At 46.4% G+C, this 19,857-nt stretch overlaps 1 long non-coding RNA gene and 1 pseudogene across 1 annotated transcript; both read left to right on the top strand.

Annotated features, from left to right (window-relative positions):
• The first annotated feature begins 525 nt into the window (after positions 1 to 525).
• The window catches only part of LOC139274095 (zinc finger protein 420-like), a 115,566-nt pseudogene continuing 96,234 nt past the window's right edge, over positions 526 to 19,857 (top strand).
• On the top strand, positions 15,058 to 19,845 carry LOC139273569 (uncharacterized). Its single transcript, XR_011595210.1, has 3 exons — positions 15,058 to 15,146; positions 16,015 to 16,103; positions 19,434 to 19,845. It is a non-coding gene; the product is annotated as an uncharacterized lncRNA (long non-coding RNA).

Genomic DNA, 19,857 nt, shown 5'->3' on the forward strand with positions numbered 1-19,857 from the left:
TGAATGTCAGGAAAGGAGTTCCAGGACTTTCACCCAGTGAAGGAAAAACGATATATATCCATGTCAGGGTGATGTGAGACAGAGAGGGGAACTTGGTGGTGATGGTTTTTCCATGCACCTGCTGCCCTGGTCCATCCATCTGGAGGTTGCAGGTTTTGGAGGTTCTGTCAAAGTTCTGGTAAAGTTGCAGATGTATAAAATCCCTCAATGTTGCCCCGCCCACCTCGCTCTCCCCTCCCATGGAGACCAGAGTCTTGTGTAGACCCAGACCGGGTGGTAGGTTCCCTTCCCTGAAGGACATTAGTGACCAATAGGGTATTAATGGCAATACAGCAGCTTTCATGGTCACTTTTTATTGATGCCAGCCGCACAAATAACCAGATTAGTTCAGCTCAATTTCACAACCTGCCTTTGTGTTTTTCTCTCTCACCCTCCCCTTTTCCTGTTTGTAATTCATTTTACAGTGTGTTAAAATGGGAGGATTTGTAGACTGGAAGCTCAAACCAAACATCACATCAAGATCTAATGGAGTCATTTGATTATTCAGGACCAGAATATCATCGGCATTTGAATATGGAAGCAGAAAGCACCGTTCACAGTGGGGGAAAACTGTACGCGTGTTCTGTGTGTGGACAAGGCTTCAGCCGATCTTTCAATCTCGAAATACACAAGCGCAGTCACACCACGGAGAGGTCGTTCACCTGCTCTGTGTGTGGGAAGGTATTCACTCAGTCATCCCAACTGCTGATACATCAGCGAGTTCACACTGGGGAGAGGCCGTTCACCTGCTCCATGTGTGGGAAGGGGTTCACTCGGTCATCCACCCTGCTGACACACCAGCGAGTTCACACTGGGGAGAGGCCGTTCACCTGCTCTGAGTGTGGAAAGGGATTCACTCAGTCTTCCACCCTGCTGAGACACCAGCGAGTTCATATTGGGGAGAGGCCGTTCACCTGCTCCAAGTGTGAGAAGGGATTCTCTAACTCATTCAACCTGCTAGTGCACCAGCGAGTTCACACTGATGAGAGGTCGTTCACCTGCTCTATGTGTGGGAAGGGATTCGCTCAGTCATTCACCTTGCTGAGACACCAGCGAGTTCACAAGTGATGCAAGGTTTGGATTCTGCTGTTATTGCTGCTGTTAATCACATCCAGGACTGAATCGTGTTCATTCTGGCAGTTGGAGTTCTTTTTTGCTGATGTTAATAACCCCTATAACTGGGCTGGAGTTTAGTATTTTGATATTTCAAATAACACAGTGTGGATATTTGATGTCTCCAAGATAAGAGGAGACTAATTGATGTCCTGTTACCGACTGCTCCATTTTTGGGCCTTTTCGAAGATCTCCTTAACCGATACTGTCTTTGACTCGAGTGTCCTCGACTCCATCCCGCAGCATGCTACCCCCCACCATCTCAGCAAAACCCCAGCCCTGCACGTGGTAGAAAAGGCCATGCACCAGCTCAAGGACAACAAGGCAACAGGAGCGGATGGAATCCCCAAGCGGCACTAAAGTATGGTGGAGAGGCACTATTGGCATGAATGCATGACTTCATCTCTCAAATCTGGAAGGAGGAGAGCATGCCGGGAGATCTTGGAGATGCAGTAATCGTGACCATCTTTAAAAAAAGGGGACAAGTCCGACTGCGGCAACGACTGAGAAATCTCCCTTTTATCAGCCACTGGGAAAGTTATCGCTAGAGTCCTCCTCAACCATCTTCTTCCTGTGGCTGAGGAGCTCCTCCCGGAGTCACAATGTGGATTTCATCCATTATGGAGTACAATGGACATGATCTTTATGGCGCGACAGCTGCAAGAAAAATGCAGGAAACAGCACCAACCTTTGTACATGTCCTTCTTTGACCTTACAAAAGCCTTTGACACTGTCAACCGCGAGGGACTATGGAGTGTCCTCCGTTTCGGCTGCCCCCAAAAGTTTGTCACCATCCTCCGCCTGCTCCACGACGACATGCAAGACCAATGGATCAATTACAGACCCAATCCACGTCCAGACTGGGGGTCAAGCAGGGCTGTGACATTATGCCAACCCTCTTCTCAATCTTTCTCGTTGTCATGCTCCACCTCACACTCAACAAGCTCCCCGTTGGAGTGGAACTAAGCTACAGAACCAGTGGGAATCTGTTCAAGCATCAGTGTCTCCAGGCCAGATCCCAGACCTTCCCAACCTCTGTCGTCGAAAAATAGTACACGGACGATGCTTGCGTCTGGGCACATTCAGAGACTGAACGCCAAGTCATAGTCAACATCTTCACTGAGGCATACGACAGCATGGGCCTTACACTAAACATCTGTAAGACAAAGGTCCTCCACCAACCTGACCCCGCCACACAGCACTGCCCGCCAGCCATCAAGATCCACGGCGCGGATAACGTGGACCACTTTCCATACCTCGGGAGCCTATTATCAGCAAGGGCAGACATCAACGACGCGGTTCAACACCGCCTCCAGTGCGCCAGTGCAGCCTTCGGCCGCCTGAGAGAGTGTTCAAAGATCAGGCCTTCAAATCTGCCACCAAGCTCATGGTCTACAGGGCTGTAGTGATATACGCCCTCCTGTATGGCTCAGCGACGTGGACCATATACAGTAGACACCTCAAATCACTGGAGAAATACCACCAAGTATGTCTCCGCAAGATCCTGCAAATCCCCTGTGAGGACAGATGCACCAACGTCAGCGTCCTCGATCAGGCCAACATTCCCAGCATCGAAGCACTATCCACACTCGACCAGCTCCGTTGGGTGGGCCACGTTGTTCGCATGCCTGACACAAGACTCCCAAAGCAAGCGCTCTACTCAGAACTCCTACACGGCAAGTGAGTCCCAGGTGGGCAGAGGAAATGTTTCAAGGGCACCCTCAAAGCCTCCTTGATAAAATGCAACATCCCCACCGACACCTGGGAGTCGCTGGCCAAAGACCACCCAAGGTGGAGGAAGAGCATCCGGGAGGGCGCTGAGTACCTCGAGTCTCATCACTGAGAGCATGCAGAAAGCAAGCACAGGCAGCGGAAAGAGTGTGCGGCAAACCAGTCCCACCCACCCTTTCCTTCAACGACTGTCTGTCCCACCTGTGACAGAGACTGTAATTCCCATATTGGACTGTTCAGTCACCTAAGAACTCGCTTTTAGAGTGGAAGCAAGTCTTCCTCGATTTTGAGGGATTGCCTATGGGAGTGATGATGACCCTGTACAGTTATAGCAGGACTTATCTTATACGCTATCCCTCTTGCAATAAAGGCAAAGATTCCATTTGCCTTCCTGATTACTTGCTGTACCTGCATACTAACTTTTTGTGTTTCATGCACAAGGACCCCCAGGTCCCTCTGTACTGAAGCACCTTGCAATTTTTCTCCATTTAAATTATAATTTGCTTTTCTATTTTTTCTGACAAAGTGGATAACTTCACATTTTCCTACATTATACTCCATCTGTCAATTTTTGCTCACTCACTTAGCCTGTCTATATCCCTTTGCTGATTTTTTGTGTCACAATTTGCTTTCCCACCCATCTTTGTGTCATCAGCAAACTTGGTAACATTACATTCGGTCCCTTCCTCCAAGTCATTAATATAGATTGTAAATAGTTGAGGTCCCAGCACCGATCCCTGTGGCACTCCACTAGTCACTTTGCCAACCGGAAAATGACCCATTTATCCTGATTCTCTGTTTTCTGTTAGTTAGCCAATCCTCTATCCATGTTAATATATTACCCCCAACCTGGTGAACTTTTATTTTGTGCAGTAACCTTTTATGTGGCACCTATCAATGCCTTCTGGAAATCCAAATACACCACATCCACTGGTTCTCCCTTATCCACCCTGCTCGCTACATCCTTGAAAAACTCCAGCAAATTTGTCAAACATGATTTCCCTTTCATAAAACCATGCTGACTCTGCTTGATTGAATGATGCTTTTCCAAATGTCCTGCTACTGCTTTCTTAATAACAGACTCCAGCATTTTCCCAACGACAGATTTTAGGCTTACCAGTCTATAGTTTCTTGCTTTCTGTCTGCCTCCTTTTTTAAACAGGGGTGTTATATTTGTGGTTTTCCAATCCGCTGGGACCTCCCCAGAATCTAGGGAATTTTAGTAAATTACAACCAATGCATCCACTATCTCTGCAGCCACTTCTTTAAGGACCCTAGGATGCAAGCCATCAGGTCCAGGGGATTTGTCCGCTTTTAATCCCATTATTTTACTGAGTACTACTTCTTCAGTGATAGTGATTGTATTAAGTTCCTCCCTCCCTATAGCCCCTTGATTATCCACTATTGGGATGCTTCTAGTGTCTTGTACGTGAAGACCGATACAAAATATTTGTTCAAAATGTCTGCCATTTCCTTGTTCCCCATTATTAATTCCCCAGTCTCATCCTCTCGGGGACCAACGTTTACTGCTCATTCATCACATTGCTGATTGTTGGATATTGTGCCCAATATGGCTGCCGCATTTCCTACATTACAACAGTGACTACAGTTCAAAGAATTTCATTGGCTGTACAGCACTTTGGAACCTCTGAGGTGGTGAAAGGCGCTATAGAAATGCAACACTTTCCTTCCTTCTTATTGATGGATGAGATTTTTTTGGAATGATGTTCGAATGATGCATTTACATGCCTAAGAAGGAGAAATATGACACACATGGAGAGAAACACACACACAGCAATGTGCTCCACACACAAATAATGGATTTGAAATGTTACTAATCAACAAAAGGGGCAGTCAGGTTTTTCACAAGGCAGTGAAATAAATGAGTTTGCGATGGTTGAGAGAATGATGTTAATCGGGATGTGTGAATAAGTCCCTTTCCTTCCTCTAATGGTACCACAGAACCTTAGTAGTTCACTGCACAAAAAGAGGCCAATAGGCACATCATCCGTGCTGGATCTGTGCTGGAAGAAACTAAAGCTAATTGCACTGGTCCACTCTCTCCGAATAGCTCTGTATCATCCTTGCCTTGAATATATTGTTCCAATGGTTCCTTAAAAGATGCAATGGTCTATGTCACAAAACTGCAACCTAACTCACCTAACCTCTCTCCTCTCTCTGTCTCAGACAGTATCTAACTCACTTCACCTCTCCTCTCTCTCTCTCTCTCTAACTCACTTAAATCCTTCTATTTTCTGATCTCCCTCTTTGGGAGAAATAACAGTTTTACTTCCCCTCATTTCTCCCAGTGATAAACCCTCAGTCAGTCTCCCTCTTTAGTGAACGTGTGAAAACTCAAATATTCTTTAAAATGAGAATTGGGAACAGTCATATTGAAATGCTAAGTTCTTGGTGCTGTCAGGGTGAGGCCTGTGTGTGAGTCCTGGTGCTGTCAGGGTGAGGCCTGTGTGTGGGTCTTGGTGCTGTCAGGATGAAGCCTGTGTGTGGGTCTTGGTGCTGTCAGGGTGAAGCCTGTGTGTGGGTCTTGGTGCTGTCAGGGTGAGGTCTGTGTGTGGGTCTTGGTGCTGTCAGGGTGAGGCCTGTGTGTGGGTCTTGGTGCTGTCAGGGTGAAGCCTGTGTGTGGGTCTTGGTGCTGTCAGGGTGAGGTCTGTGTGTGGGTCTTGGTGCTGTCAGGGTGAGGCCTGTGTGTGGGTCTTGGTGCTGTCAGGGTGAGGCCTGTGTGTGGGTCCTGGTGCTGTCAGGGTGAGGCCTGTGTGTGGGTCTTGGTGCTGTCAGGGTGAAACCTGTGTGTGGGTCTTGGTGCTGTCAGGGTGAGGCCTGTGTGTGGGTCCTGGTGCTGTCAGGGTGAAGCCTGTGTGTGGGTCCTGGTGCTGTCAGGGTGAGGCCTGTGTGTGGGTCTTGGTGCTGTCAGGGTGAGGCCTGTGTGTGGGTCCTGGCACTGTCAGGGTGAGGTCTGTGTGTGGGTCCTGGTGCTGTCAGGGTGAGGCCTGTGTGTGAGTCTTGGTGCTGTCAGGGTGAGGTCTGTGTGTGGGACCTGGTGCTGTCAGGGGGAGGCCTGTGTGTGGGTCCTGGTGCTGTCAGGGTGAGGCCTGTGTGTGGGTCCTGGTGCTGTCAGGGTGAGGTCTGTGTGTGGGTCCTGGTGCTGTCAGGGTGAGGCCTGTGTGTGAGTCTTGGTGCTGTCAGGGTGAGACCTGTGTGTGGGTCCTGGTGCTGTCAGGGTGAGGCCTGTGTGTGGGTCCTGGTGCTGTCAGGGTGAGACTGCCCTCACAGACAGGAAGCTTGTTCATGGCGATAACATCAAACTGACGCCTGCTATTTCATTCTCAGGCAACACAACTTCCTGCTGCCGGCTCCAAACTGCATCTATTTATGAAGCCCAGAAAGATGAAAAAGAATGAAATAAAGAGATTTAAAAGTGAAGGAAACACAAGGTGACGAGAGACAGAAAATAAATCCAGGGGCCACAATCTGCTGGAAACATCTGAGAAGGCGGCCTGTATCTGGCCACACATTGCGGTGACATTTGCAAATGAGTTTGTTGTTTGTGTTTGGAGTCTCCATTCCCGGACAGGACTGGCGCTGTGTGTGGATTAATCACTCAGCTCCCTCTGCTCTCTGAAGCCGGGAGATGGGAGTTTGCTCCCTGTCAGTTTATATGAGGATATTTATTTTACGCAGCAAGTTGTGATCTGGATTGCGCTGCCAGAAAGGGTGGTGGAAGCAGATTCAATAATAACTTTCAAAAGAGAATTGTATATATACTTGACTGAAAAATAACTGACAGTGCTATGGGGAATGATCAGGGCAGTGGGGTAATTGGATCGTCCTTTCACAGAACCAGTACAGGCAGGATGGGCCCAATGGCCTCCTTCTGTGATGTATCATTCTGTCTCTCAACACCTTGTGTCACCTTCCCTTTTAAGTCTCTTTCCCTATTTCACTCTCTTTCATTTTTCTGGGCTTCATAAATAGAGGCAGAGACTATAACATTGGACAGAATACTCCAGCAGGGCCTAACCTGTGAATTATAAAGCTTTAGCAATAACGTCCTTGCTTCAGTATGAAAACAGTGGGCAAAATAAACAGGTATTTACTCTCAGTAGAGTTTCTGTCCCTTCTGGAGAAGGCAATGAACTGTCTATTTTAACACCAGAACCTCCCTTTGTTGCAGTGACACTAAAAACCCAGGGAGTAATTTCCACCTTCACTCCCGGGCAGTAATCCTGCCCCAGGATCAATGACCTGTAATCTGCTAAAGGGTCCGGGGCCTTACTTAGGGCCTGAACAGGGCTCAAGGCAACTTTCAGCTTTCAGTCCGCTTCAGCCCCTTTATTGTTACACCAGACCTCGCTTCTGTTGTTATAACTTCCCCATGTTATTCTTCAACCAGATCCCATTTCCACTCTTGTAACACTACACACCCTCCTGGTTAATATTACACCAACCACACATCTATTGTATAGGAACAGGAAGAGCCTGTTCAGCCCATCGAGCCTGTTCCGTCAATCAATAAGATCATAGCTGATCTGTTTCATAACTCCATCTATCCTCCTTGGCTTCATATCCCTTAATCCCTTGGCTAGCAAAAATCTATCACTCTCAGATTTAAAATGATTGATTGAGTATCTATGGCTTTCTGTGAGGGAGTTGCACGCTTCTACCATATCATCATAGGCAGTCCCTCGGAATCGAGGAAGACTTGCTTCCACTCTTAAAATGAGTCCTTAGGTGGCTGAACAGTCCAATACGAGAACCACAGTCCCTGTCACAGGTGGGACAGATAGCCGGTGAGGGAAAGGGTGGGTGGGACTGGTTTGCCGCACGCTCTTTCCGCTGCCTGCGCTTGTTTTCTGAATGCTCTCGGTGATGAGACTCAAGGTGCTCAGCGCCCTCCTGGATGCACTTCCTCCACTTAGGGTGGTCTTGGGCCAGGGATTCCCAGGTGTCAGTGGGGATGTTGACTTTATCAGGGAGGCTTTGAGGGGATCCTTGTAACGTTTCCTTTGCGCACCTTTGGCTCGTTTGCCGTGGAGGAGTTCAGAGGTAGAACGCTTGCTTTGGGAGTCTCGTGTCTGGCATGCGGACGATGTGGCCTGCCCAGCGGAGCTGATCAAGTGTGGTCAGTGCATCAATGCTGGGGATGTTGGCCTGGTCGAGGACGCTAATGTTGGTGCGTCTGTCCTCCCAGTGGATTTGTAGGATCTTGCGGAGACATCGTTGGTGGTATTTCTCCAGCGACTTGAAGCTTCTACCACCCTTGGTATGAATAAGTGTTCCCTAACTTCTCCCCTGAATGACCAGGCTCTGATTTTAAGGCTAGGTCCCCTTGTTCTAGACTTTCCCACCAACAGAAAAGGTTTCTCTCTTTTTGCCCTATCAATTCCTTTCAAAATGCTAAAAATCTCCGTCAAACCACCTTCTATATTCCAGAGAATACAAGCCAACCACACATCTATAGTTATTGGACAAACAGAAAGACTTGCATTTGTACAACACCTATCATAACCTCCGCACCTTTACAACTATTTCTGTTGTAAACATTAATCAAGTGACCCCTGATTAAAGGGGGGTAGGCACTAAAACCGACAAAATAAACCAATTGAACTTTGGATGGAAACTTAAATCAAATTAAAATTTGGTTGCCGGGGGTGATGATGCACTCCAGTGCCCACCTCTCACGGAAGCTGCAAGCATACCCATGGACACCGCATGCTCCATCTCCAGGGACACCCTGGCTCGGATCTAACCACGGAAGAGAGGCTGAACGACCACCCGCTGCCTGGACCGGTTGATGGCCACCTTGGCCATGCCCAGCAGCAGTCCTATGAGGAGGCCCTCCGACTTACCCACTCCCCTCCGCACAGGGTGCCCAAAGATCAGGAATGTGGGACTGAAGTGCAACCAGAATTTGAGGAGCAGTCCCTTCAAATATTGGAAGAGGGGCTGCAACCTCACACATTGTACATTAACATGGAATGTCTGCACATTTATAGCCAGTGAAGTGAAGTCACTGTTGTAATGTAGAAACTTAGCAGATATTTTTTTTCCACAGTAAGATCATACAAAGGGCAATGTGAGATGACAAGATAATCAGTTTTTAGTTAATTTGGGTGCAGGGGAAATGTGGACGCAGACGGGGCCTTGGTTCAATACCTCATCGGAAAGACGACACTAGTGCAGCACTCCCTCAGCACTCAGGGAGTGTCGGCCTAGGTTATGGGCTCGGGTCTCTGGATGGGAATTGAACCCACGATCCTCTGACCCAGGGGCGAGAGTGCTACCACTGAGCTAAGGCTGACACAATCTGTTCCCATTACACTAGACCGTGCCTGTGTTATTACACTAACCCCACCCATTCATACTGCAGTGGGCCTTCACTCTGTTATTAGACATTGGGTAAAGCATTTGCAGTTATAACAATAGGCCCTGATTTGCACGCACTATTAGATGAAACCCAATCTTTGTTCTGTTGCACTAGATACTGCCTGTGTGACCATCACACTAGATCCAGCATTGTGTTCAGTATAATACTCGAGTCTGCCTGTTATTCATCATAGGCGGTCCCTCGAACGAGGGTGACTTGCTTCCACAAGAGTTCACAGATGTTTGAATGAAGGACCCGATATTCCAGTCCTGAACTCCAATTGAAGGGTGGGAGATGCCTGTGCATGGATTTTTTTAATGTGTGGTGACCATTACACATCAGCTACCACACAGGCTTAACAGAGCTAAGCCTTTATCCAGTGGCAAGGATTGAACCAGGGCGACTGGAGACCTGAACATAACAATAGTTATAATAATAGAGGCATGCACTAGAACTGGAATAACAGGGGCAGGTTATTTTCCAATCAAAGCAGAAGCCGTGTCGAGTGGAACAATTCCAGAGACACTTCTGGGCCCTGTACCCTCATTCGCCGCACCGTTATTATTGGATCAAGCACTGTCTATGTTACTCTCACAGTGAGCCATGTATTTGCTGTTATTACTCTGGACCCTGTCTCTGCTCTTGTTGTATGAGACCCTGTCTCTGGAATTGTTCCACTAGACACGGCTTCTACTTTGATTGTAAAATAACCTGCCCCTGTTATTCCAGTTCTAGTACATGCCTCTATTATTATAACTATTGTTATGTTCAGAATAATTCCACAAGACAGTATACTGTAAGCTCAAACTGGTGTGACCTTAGTCTCTAATAAAACTCCAGAGTGCCAAAGCAGCATGGCAGACAATCTTTTATACATGAGGTGTGCAGGTGATCCTTGGGTCTCCGACAGGTGCGCCCTCTGGTGGCAAGTCTTACACAATTATAAAGTTTACATACATAACAATTATAGATCTTGTTTCAGTTGTATTCAATAGAGTAGGTTTCTGGTATTGCTAAAGCAGACCCGGCTTTTGTTAGTGTTTCATCTCTTTCTTTTATTATTGCACAAAATATTGTTTCTTTTATTATTACACCAAGACTGGTTTCTTCTTATTTTACGCCGAGCCCAGTCTCAGTTATTACTGCACTAGACCATTCCCAAAAATGTTGGAAGTAGTTGGGGAGGAAACAGTGAAGGTAGCAGTCAAGAAAAGAAAACTGGAGACAGAAATAGAGAAAATACTCTGGAGAGTAGCAAGTGTTTCATTCCTTTCTAAACAAAGGACATAATAAGTCAGAGAATTACAGATTTATTAACCTCACATCAGGTATAGGTACATTTTCATTTCTACCATCACTTGCACCAATCATCCCACACTGGAGGTAAATAAGAACATATGAACATAAGAAATAGGAGCAGGAGTAGGCCATACAGCCCCTCGAGCCTGCTCCGCCATTTAATACGATCATGGCTGATCCGATCATGGACTCCGGTTCACTTCCCTGCCCGCTCTCCATAACCCCTTATTCCCTTATCATTTAAGAAACTCTCTAATTCTGTCTTAAGTTTCTTCAATGTCCCAGCTTCCACAGCTCTCTGAGGCAGCGAATTCTACAGATCCACAACCCTCCGAGAGAAGAAATTTCTCCTCATCTCAGTTTTAAATGGGGGGACCCTTATTCTAAGATCATGCCCCCTAGTTCTAGTCTCCCCTGTCAGTGGAAACATCCTCTCTGCATCCACCTTGTCAAGCCCCCTCATAATCTTATATGTTTCGATAAGATCAGCTCTCATTCTTCTGAATTCCAATGAGCAGAGGCCCAACTTACTCAACCATCCCTCATAAGTCAACCCCCTCATCTCCGAAATCAACCTTGTGAAGCTTCTCCTTCTGCCTCCAAACCAAATATATCCTTTCGTAAATATGGAAACCAAAACTGCACGCAGTATTCCAGGTGTGGCCTCACCAATACCCTGTACAACTGCAGCAAGACTTCCCTGCTTTTATACTCCATCCCCTTTGCAATAAAGGCCAAGATTCCACTGGCCTTCCTGATCACTTGCTCTACCTGGATAATAACCTTTTGTGTTTAATGCACAAGTATCCCCAGGTCCCGCTGTACTGTGGCACTTTGCAATCTTTCTCCATTTAAATAATAATTTGCTCTTTGATTTTTTTCTGCCAAAGTGCATGACCTCACACTTTCCAACATTATACTCCATCTGCCAAATTTTTGCCCACTCACTTAGCCTGTCTATGTCCTTTTGCAGATTTTTTGTGTCCTCCTCACACATTGCTTTTCCTCCCATCTTTGTATCATCAGCAAACTTGGCTACGTTACACTTGGTCCTTTCTTCCAAGTCGTCAATATAGATTGTAAATAGTTGGGGTCCCAGCACTGATCCCTATGGCACCCCACTGGTTACTGCTTGCCAACCTGAGAATGAACCATTTATCCCTACTCTCTATTTTCTGTTCATTAGCCAATCCTCTATCCATGCTAATATATTACTCCCAACCCTCTGAACTTTTATCTTGTGGCACCTTGTTAAATGCCTTCTGGAAGTCCAAATATACCAAATCCATTGGTTCCCCTAACAGACTCGAGGGACTGAATGGCCTCCCCCTGTTCCTTATGTTACAGGCTCGAGGGACTGAATGGCCTCCCCCTGTTCCTTATGTAACAGACTCGAGGGACTGAATGGCCTCCTACTGTTCTAATGTAACAGGCTTGAGAGACTGAATGGCTTCCTCCTGTTCATTATGTAACAAGCTCGAGGGACTGAATGGCCTCCCCCTGTTCCACTATAACAGGCTCGAGGACTGAATGGTCTCCCCCTGTTCCTTATGTAACAGACTCGAGGGACTGAATGGCCTCCTACTGTTCTAATGCAACAGGCTCGAGAGACTGAATGGCCTCCCCCTGTTCCTTATGTAACAGACTCAAGGGACTGAATGGCCTCCCCTTGTTCCTTATGTAACAGACTCGATGGACTGAATGGCCTCCTACTGTTCTAATACAACAGGCTCGAGAGACTGAATGGCCTCCCCCTGTTCTACTGTAACAGGCTCGAGGGACTAAACGGCCTCCCCCTGTTCCTTATGTAACAGGGTCGAGGGACTGAATGGCTTCCACCTGTTCCTTATGTAACAGGCTCGAAGGTCTGAATGGCCTCCTCCTGTTCCTTATGTAATAGGCTCGAGGGACTGATTGGCCTCCTCCTGTTCCTCATGTAACAGGCTCGAGGGACTGAATGGCCTCCTACTGTTCCAATGTAACAGGCTCGAGTGACTGAATAACCTCCTGTTCCTTATGTAACAGACTCGAAGGAATGATTTGCTTCCAGGTTCCATGTGCTGAAAGTCCTCCTCAAGTTCCCAGATCCAGGGACTGTTCTTCCCCGTTGTTTTGGAAATAGCATCGGGCAGTAAACAGAAGCTCAATGCTTCTTGCCCGCCAGCTCTCTGATCGGGCTCCTCGCACTGATTATGTTTTCTCATCTCGCTTAAACGTCCCCAAATGTTGCTTTCTTTTCCATCGCCTCTAGGGTTATTAGCCAAGTTTGCATCAAGCAAATCGTGATCTCACCAGTAACAGCACTTTCCCGACAGTTATCCACGAGGCTGCTTCTGACATTTTCTTCTGTGTAAATGTTAACCACCGTAAGTAACTGAAAAGCTTCATTTCTACAGCAACAACAAACACTTGCATTTATGACAGATACAGAATGAATCCCTCACTCACTCATCATCATCATAGGCAGTCCCTCGGAATCGAGGAAGACTTGCTTCCATTCCTGAAGTGAGTTCTTTGGTGGCTGAACAGTCGATACGAGAGCCACAGACTGTCATGGGTGGGACAGACAGTCGTTGAGGGAAGGGGTGGGTGGGACTGGTTTGCCGCACGCTCCTTCTGCTGCCTGCGCTTGACCTCTTCACGCTCTCGGCGTTGAGACTTGAAGTGCTCTACGCCCTCCCGATGAACTTTTTCCACTTAGGGTGATCTTTGGCCAGGGACTCCCAGGTGTCAGTGATGATGTCACACGTTATCAGGGAGGCTTTGAGGGTGTCCTTGTATTGTTTCCGCTGCCCACCTTTGGCTCATTTGCCGTGAAGGAGCTCCATATGGAGCACTTGTTTTGGGAGTCCCGTGTCTGGCATGTGAATTATGTGGCCTGCCCAGCGAAGCTGATCGAGTGTGGTCAGTGCTTCAATGCTGGGGATGTTAGCCTGGACGAGGACACTGATGTTGGTGCATCTGGCCTCCCAGGGGATTTGCAGGATCTTGTGGCAACATCGTTGGTGATATATCTCCAGCGACTTGATGTGTCTTCTGTACATCGTCCATGACTCTGAGCCATACAGGAGGGCAGGTATTACTACAGCCCAGTAGACCATGAGCTTGGTGGTAGGTTTGAGGGCTTGGTCTTCGAACACTCTTTTCCTCAGGTGGCCGAAGGCTGCACTGGTGCACTGGAGACGGTGTTGAATCTCCACATCAATGTCTGCTTTTGTTAATGAGAGGCTCCTGAGGTATGGGAAATGGTCTACGTTATCAAGATCCACTTAGATCCACTCACTCACTGTACCCCTGACTGACAGATACAGAATAAAACCCACACTCACATACCAGAAACTGACAGGTACAGAATAAATCCCGCACTCACTTACCCCAGAATGAGAGATACAGAATAAAACCCACACACTCATACCAGAAACTAACAGGTACAGAGGAAACGCACACTCACTTACCCCAGAATGAGAGATACAGAATGAATCCCACATTCACATTGCACAAACTGACATATAAAGGTAAAAATCCACACTTGGATACCAGAAACTGACACCCCACACATCTGCCATAAACTGACAGGTACAGAAAAAAACCACAATCACATCCCAGAAACTGACAGGTTCATATTAATTCTGACACTCACACAGCAGTAACTGACAAGTACAGAATAAAACCCATATTCACATAGCAGAAACTGACAGGTACAGAATGCAATCCACACTTAGATACCAGAAAGTGACCGATTCAGATTAAAAATACAGTCACATATCAGAAACTGACAGGTGCCGATTAAACCCCATACTCCCATACCGGAATCTGACAGGTACAGAATAAAATCCATACTCCGATCCGAAAAACTGACAGATACTGGTCAATATCCAACACTCATACCAGAAGTTGATAATCTAGTTTAAAGTACACACTGATGTACCAGAAACTGACAGGTACAGAATAAAACCCAAACTCACATATCAAAACTTGACAGGTACAAAATAAATCCCAACTCACATAGCAGAGACTGACAGGTACAGAATAAATCTCACATTCACTTCACAAAAACTGACAGGTAGAGTATGAAACCTACACCCACGTATCTGAACAATAATATGCAAGTAAAACCCATACACTCCTGTCGGAAATACACATGCCAGAGACTGACGGAATGAGTAAAACAGTTTAGGCACTCGTACTCCAGTGTCAGGCTCACACAATCGTTTTTTCAGTTATTCGGATGATAACTAACATGTTCTCAATGTGGTCCATTTAATTAGTGATAAAAGCAACTTGTGAAACAATCCCATTTTTGCTAATTTAATTTGTGACAAAAAGATGGTCTGAGCATGCGCTAAATACACGCTGCTCCTCCCCTCCCCACACAGTGTTTAAACCGACGGGAAGGGCCCATGCGAGCTCCCCTCCCCCAGCTCTGTCAGTGGCTGTCGTTTCCTCTGTGCTGGGCTGATGATCGTTTAACTCATCAGGGAGTGCAGATATCCTGGGCCCGAGTAAGGGAGCAAACAGCAGCCTCCTTACAGCAGCTCATCGCATTAGCACTGTGTCCACAGATGGGCTTTGTGTCGGGGTAAGTTCAGCGGCAGTCAGGGGCTGTCTGTAAGAGGTGGAATGGAGCAGGAACTAGTTCTGGAACATGGAGTGAGTGGGGGAAGGGGGAGCCCATTCTCGGGCTGTGTGTGTACGGTGTAAGGTAACAGAGAAAGTAAATCACCTCGCTCTTTCAAATCATTGCTGCTTTCTTTCCCCAAATCAGTAATGCATATTCCTGATTCAGTTCCAATTTCACAGTGTCTGTTCTTGGACATTGAACAGTGGAAACACAGCCTGAGAGTGAGGATGTGAGGAGTTTCACAAAGTGCATCTATTGCAGGCACCAGAAGAGGAATGTGATAGGAGATATTTCAAAAATGGGTTATTTTGTTTTGGTGCGTTGAATTCTCCAGAATCATGTTGCTGGTGATCGAGAGATACATTGTCGCCCCCTCAGATACATCAGGATTCGGTCACTGTGACTTTCTGTTAATGACACAGGCCCTTAACTCGGTTCCAATAGACAGAGAATAATTGTTGTACAGCCCAGGTACCTGTGGTTATATTCCAGGGAGCAATTCAGAATTTTACATGTAATCCCATGGGAGTGGGAGATATAAACCTGGACTGTGCCAATCGGGTGTTCCCATTCATGGACCAGTGCTGGGTTTGGGTTGTGTCTGGATGCTGATAACTTACTATAGAACCGTCCTACACACCTGATGTGGTGAATCTGAGTGTCGCTGTACTGCAGTGAGGTCAGACAATGTCACTGTTTGTATCACGGATTCCTCTCTCCAGATACTTTATTATACACAAATACATTAATTATAACTTTATTTTTATATTCTCTCCATCACCTGTCCATATCATAACTAATAGTGTTCTCCTATTATTATTCTCAGAGCAAAATACTTCACCAAGCCAGAATAAATGTGATCTTTCCTCAACCCGGAACACAAGGAACAGTGCAGGCAGCTCCTTCTCACACACAGTAAGTACATTATCACTCACAGAGCGCAGAGATACAGAACTGATCTCAATCATATTGTCACAAGCAGCAGAAGCTGTCAGTCCCACATTAATCCAAATTTCCAGAGTTACATTATGAATCCCACAGTCACTTGGAGCAGTACAATAATGTGTTGTTTCAAAGTCCAATCATATTGCACTGAAAGGCAGATCCAATTTCACTCCCTTACTCACACACATGAACAGATAGACACTGACACAGTGTCAATCCATATTGATGTCTGTACACTGACTCTCAAACCCAACAGCTCACATACAAGAGCAGAGAAACGGAGGTAATGAACTGAACCAAACCTCCTTCTGAGACAGTCATCGATAATCGCAAACTATCATCTGCCTACAGCAGGTGGAGAAGGAACCAAATCCAACAGTCACACAGAGCAAGAATAGCTCAGTACAAGAGATTGTCAATTACATAATCAATCCCACATTCACATCACCAGTCTAACAGATACATAATCAATCCCACACTCACACACATCACCAGTCTAACAGATACATAATCAATCCCACACTCACACACATCACCAGTCTAACAGATACATAATCAATCTCACACTCTCAAACAGTACCAGTCTAACAAATACATAATCAATCCCACACTCTCACACATCACCAGTCTAACAGATACATAATCAATCTCACACTCACACACAGTACCAGAGACTAAGAGAAACATAATGATTCATACACTCAGACACATTGAATGACAGATTGAGAGAGAATCACAATCACCTCCAGTACCTGAGATTGACTGACTGACTGATAGTGAAATCCACATTCCCATACCAGGCCCTTACAGCTACAGACAAATACTCACACTCACATTCCAAAGCCCGATAGATAGAGTAATACCCACACTCACATATCAGAAAATGACAGGGACTGTGTAAATCTGACACTCACATACCAGAGAATGAAAGATACAGAATGAAACCCACACTCCTTACCAGTAATTGACAGCTACAGAATGAAAACCTCTCTTCCATACTATAAACTTACAGGTATAAAGGAAAAGCCACACTCGCTAACCAGAGACTGACAGATACAGAATAAATACTACACTCACTGGTGGGGGTAGTCTACAGGCCCCCTAACACTAGCTACACTGTTGGATGGAGTATAAATCAAGAAATAATGGAGGCTTGTAAAAAAGGAACGGGAATAATCATGGGCAATTTTAATCTTCATATTGATTGAACAAATCAAATAGGCCAAGGTAGCCTTGAGGAAGAATCCATCGTGTGTATCCAGGATAGTTTCCTTGAACAGTACGTTGCGGAACCAACCAGGGAGCAGGCTTAGATCTGGTACTGTGTAATGAGAACATAAAAACATAAGAAGTAGGAGCAGGAGTAGGCCATTTAGTCAGCACATGTCTGATCTGATCATAGACTCACCTCCACTTCCCTGCCCGCTCCTCATAACCCTTTATTCCCTTATCGCTCAAATATCTGTCTATCTCCGCCTTAAATATATTTAATGACCCAGCCACCACAGGTTTCTGGGGCAGAGAATTCCACAGATTTACAACCACCTGAGAGAATAAATTCCTCCTCATCTCAGTTTTAAATGGGCGACCCCTTATTCTGAGACTATGTCCCAAAGTTCTAGTTTCCCCCTATGAGTGGAAATATCTTCATTGCATCTACCTTGTTGAGCCCCCTCATTATCTTTTATATTTCAATATGACCGCCTCTCATTCTTCTGAACTCCAATGAGTATATGCCGAACCTACTCAACCTATCTTCATAAGTCAACCTCCTCATCTCTGGAATCAACCAAGTGAACCTTCTCCGAACAGCCTCCAATTCAAGTATATTCTTCCTTAAATAAGGAGACCAAAACTGTATGCAGTACTCCAGGTGTGGTCTCAACAATACCCAGTACAGTTGTAGCAGGACTTCTCTGCTTTTATACTCCATCCCCCTTTGCAATAAACACCAATGTTCCATTTGCCTTCCTGATTACTTGCTGTACCTGCATACTAAGTTTTTGTGTTTCATGCACAAGGACACGCAGGTCCCTCTGTACTGCAGCACTTTGCAATTTTTCTCCATTTAAATAATCTGCTTTTTTATTTTTTTGCCAAAGTGGACAACCTCACACTCTCCCACATTATATTTTGGACGGACTCCACTTGGAACTTGCTGAGGCTAGGGTCCTGGTGAATCGAATAACTAGGGTTGCCGAGGGAGCTTTAACTAATCAGTTGCGGGGGTGGAGGGGGGGAGGGTTCAGGTGAGCAGAAACCTAAAAGCTCAAAGAACAAGATGAAGGCAATAGAGCAGGGTAGCATTGGGGGAAACAAAAACCAAAGCGTGACAGGAAAGGACATAAGAGTGTATCAGAAACTGGGGCCATAGCAGGAGAAAAACCATGCTGACTCTGCTTGATTGAATTATGCTTTTTCAAATGTCGTGCGACAGATGTTAGGCTAACTGGTCTTCTAACACTGTTGTGAAGCACCTTGGGATGTTGTACTACGTTAAAGGTACTATATAAATAACAGTTTATTTAATAATAATGGAAAGCTGCAGGGTTGTGCGCTGCCACCAAGATTCATCGAGATGTCGAGCGCATGTGTGGCCATCTTTGCAGAGGAGCAAAGTGTGGGCGGGGCTACAGGGTCCCAGTGAACCCAGCCAGAGTCAGCACCTTCAGGGGAGGGAGAGGGGAACCAGTGAGTGTAGCACTGAACCCAGCCAGAGTCAGCACCTTCAGGGGAGGGAGAGGGGAACCAATGAGTGTAGAACTGAACCCAGCCAGAGTCAGTACCTTCAGGGGAGGGAGAGGGGAACCAGTGAGTGTAGAACTGAACCCAGCCAGAGTCAGCACCTTCAGGGGAGGAGAGGGAGGGGAACCAGTGAGTGTAGAACTGAACCCAGCCAGAGTCAACACCTTCAGGGGAGGGAGAGGGGAACCAGTGAGTGTAGCACTGAACCCAGCCAGAGTCAGCACCTTCAGGGGAGGGAGAGGGGAACCAGTGAGTGTAGAACTGAACCCAGCCAGAGTCAGCACCTTCAGGAAAGTAGAAAGCGGTGAACCGGAGAGTGTAGAACCCTGACAAAGTAGATGGTGAAAACTGGGAGTGGAGGACAAGCTGTCTTCAGACGTGCGAGGTGTTTGAATTTCAGCACAGGGAGGACAGAGAGTGTATGAGACAGGAATTTACAGCTTTGGAGGAACAAGAGAGGCAAGAATGTTTCATAGAATCTAGAATTGTCTGTTCTGAATTTCTGTCCTGTAATTGCAGTAATGGTTTTTGTAAACTCCTTTTCCACGGTATTAGAATGGAAGGATTTGCAGACGGGAAACTCAAACCAATATTCGCATCAAGATCTGACCGAATCACTCGATTCCTCAGGACCTGAATATCATCGGCCTTTGAATGTGGAAGGAGAAATGTTTGTCTGTTCTGTCTGTGGGAACAGATTTCAAACATCAGTGTGATTGGAAAAGCACCGAGACACACACAGCCGAGTGAGAGTGTTCCAGTGCACTGACTGTGGAAAGAGCTTTAACCAGTTACACAGCCTGAAAAAACATCGCACCATTCACAGCGGGGAGAAACTGTATACGTGATCTGTTTGTGGACGAGGCTTCAACTGATCATCCAACCTGGAGAGACACAAGGACACCCGCACCACGGAGAAACCGTGGGAATGTGGGGACTGTGGGAAGAGATTCATTTGCCTGTCTGATCTGGAAGCTCA

This window comes from Pristiophorus japonicus, chromosome 9, assembly GCF_044704955.1.
Source record: "Pristiophorus japonicus isolate sPriJap1 chromosome 9, sPriJap1.hap1, whole genome shotgun sequence".
In the NCBI taxonomy this organism is placed as follows: Eukaryota; Metazoa; Chordata; class Chondrichthyes; family Pristiophoridae; genus Pristiophorus; species Pristiophorus japonicus.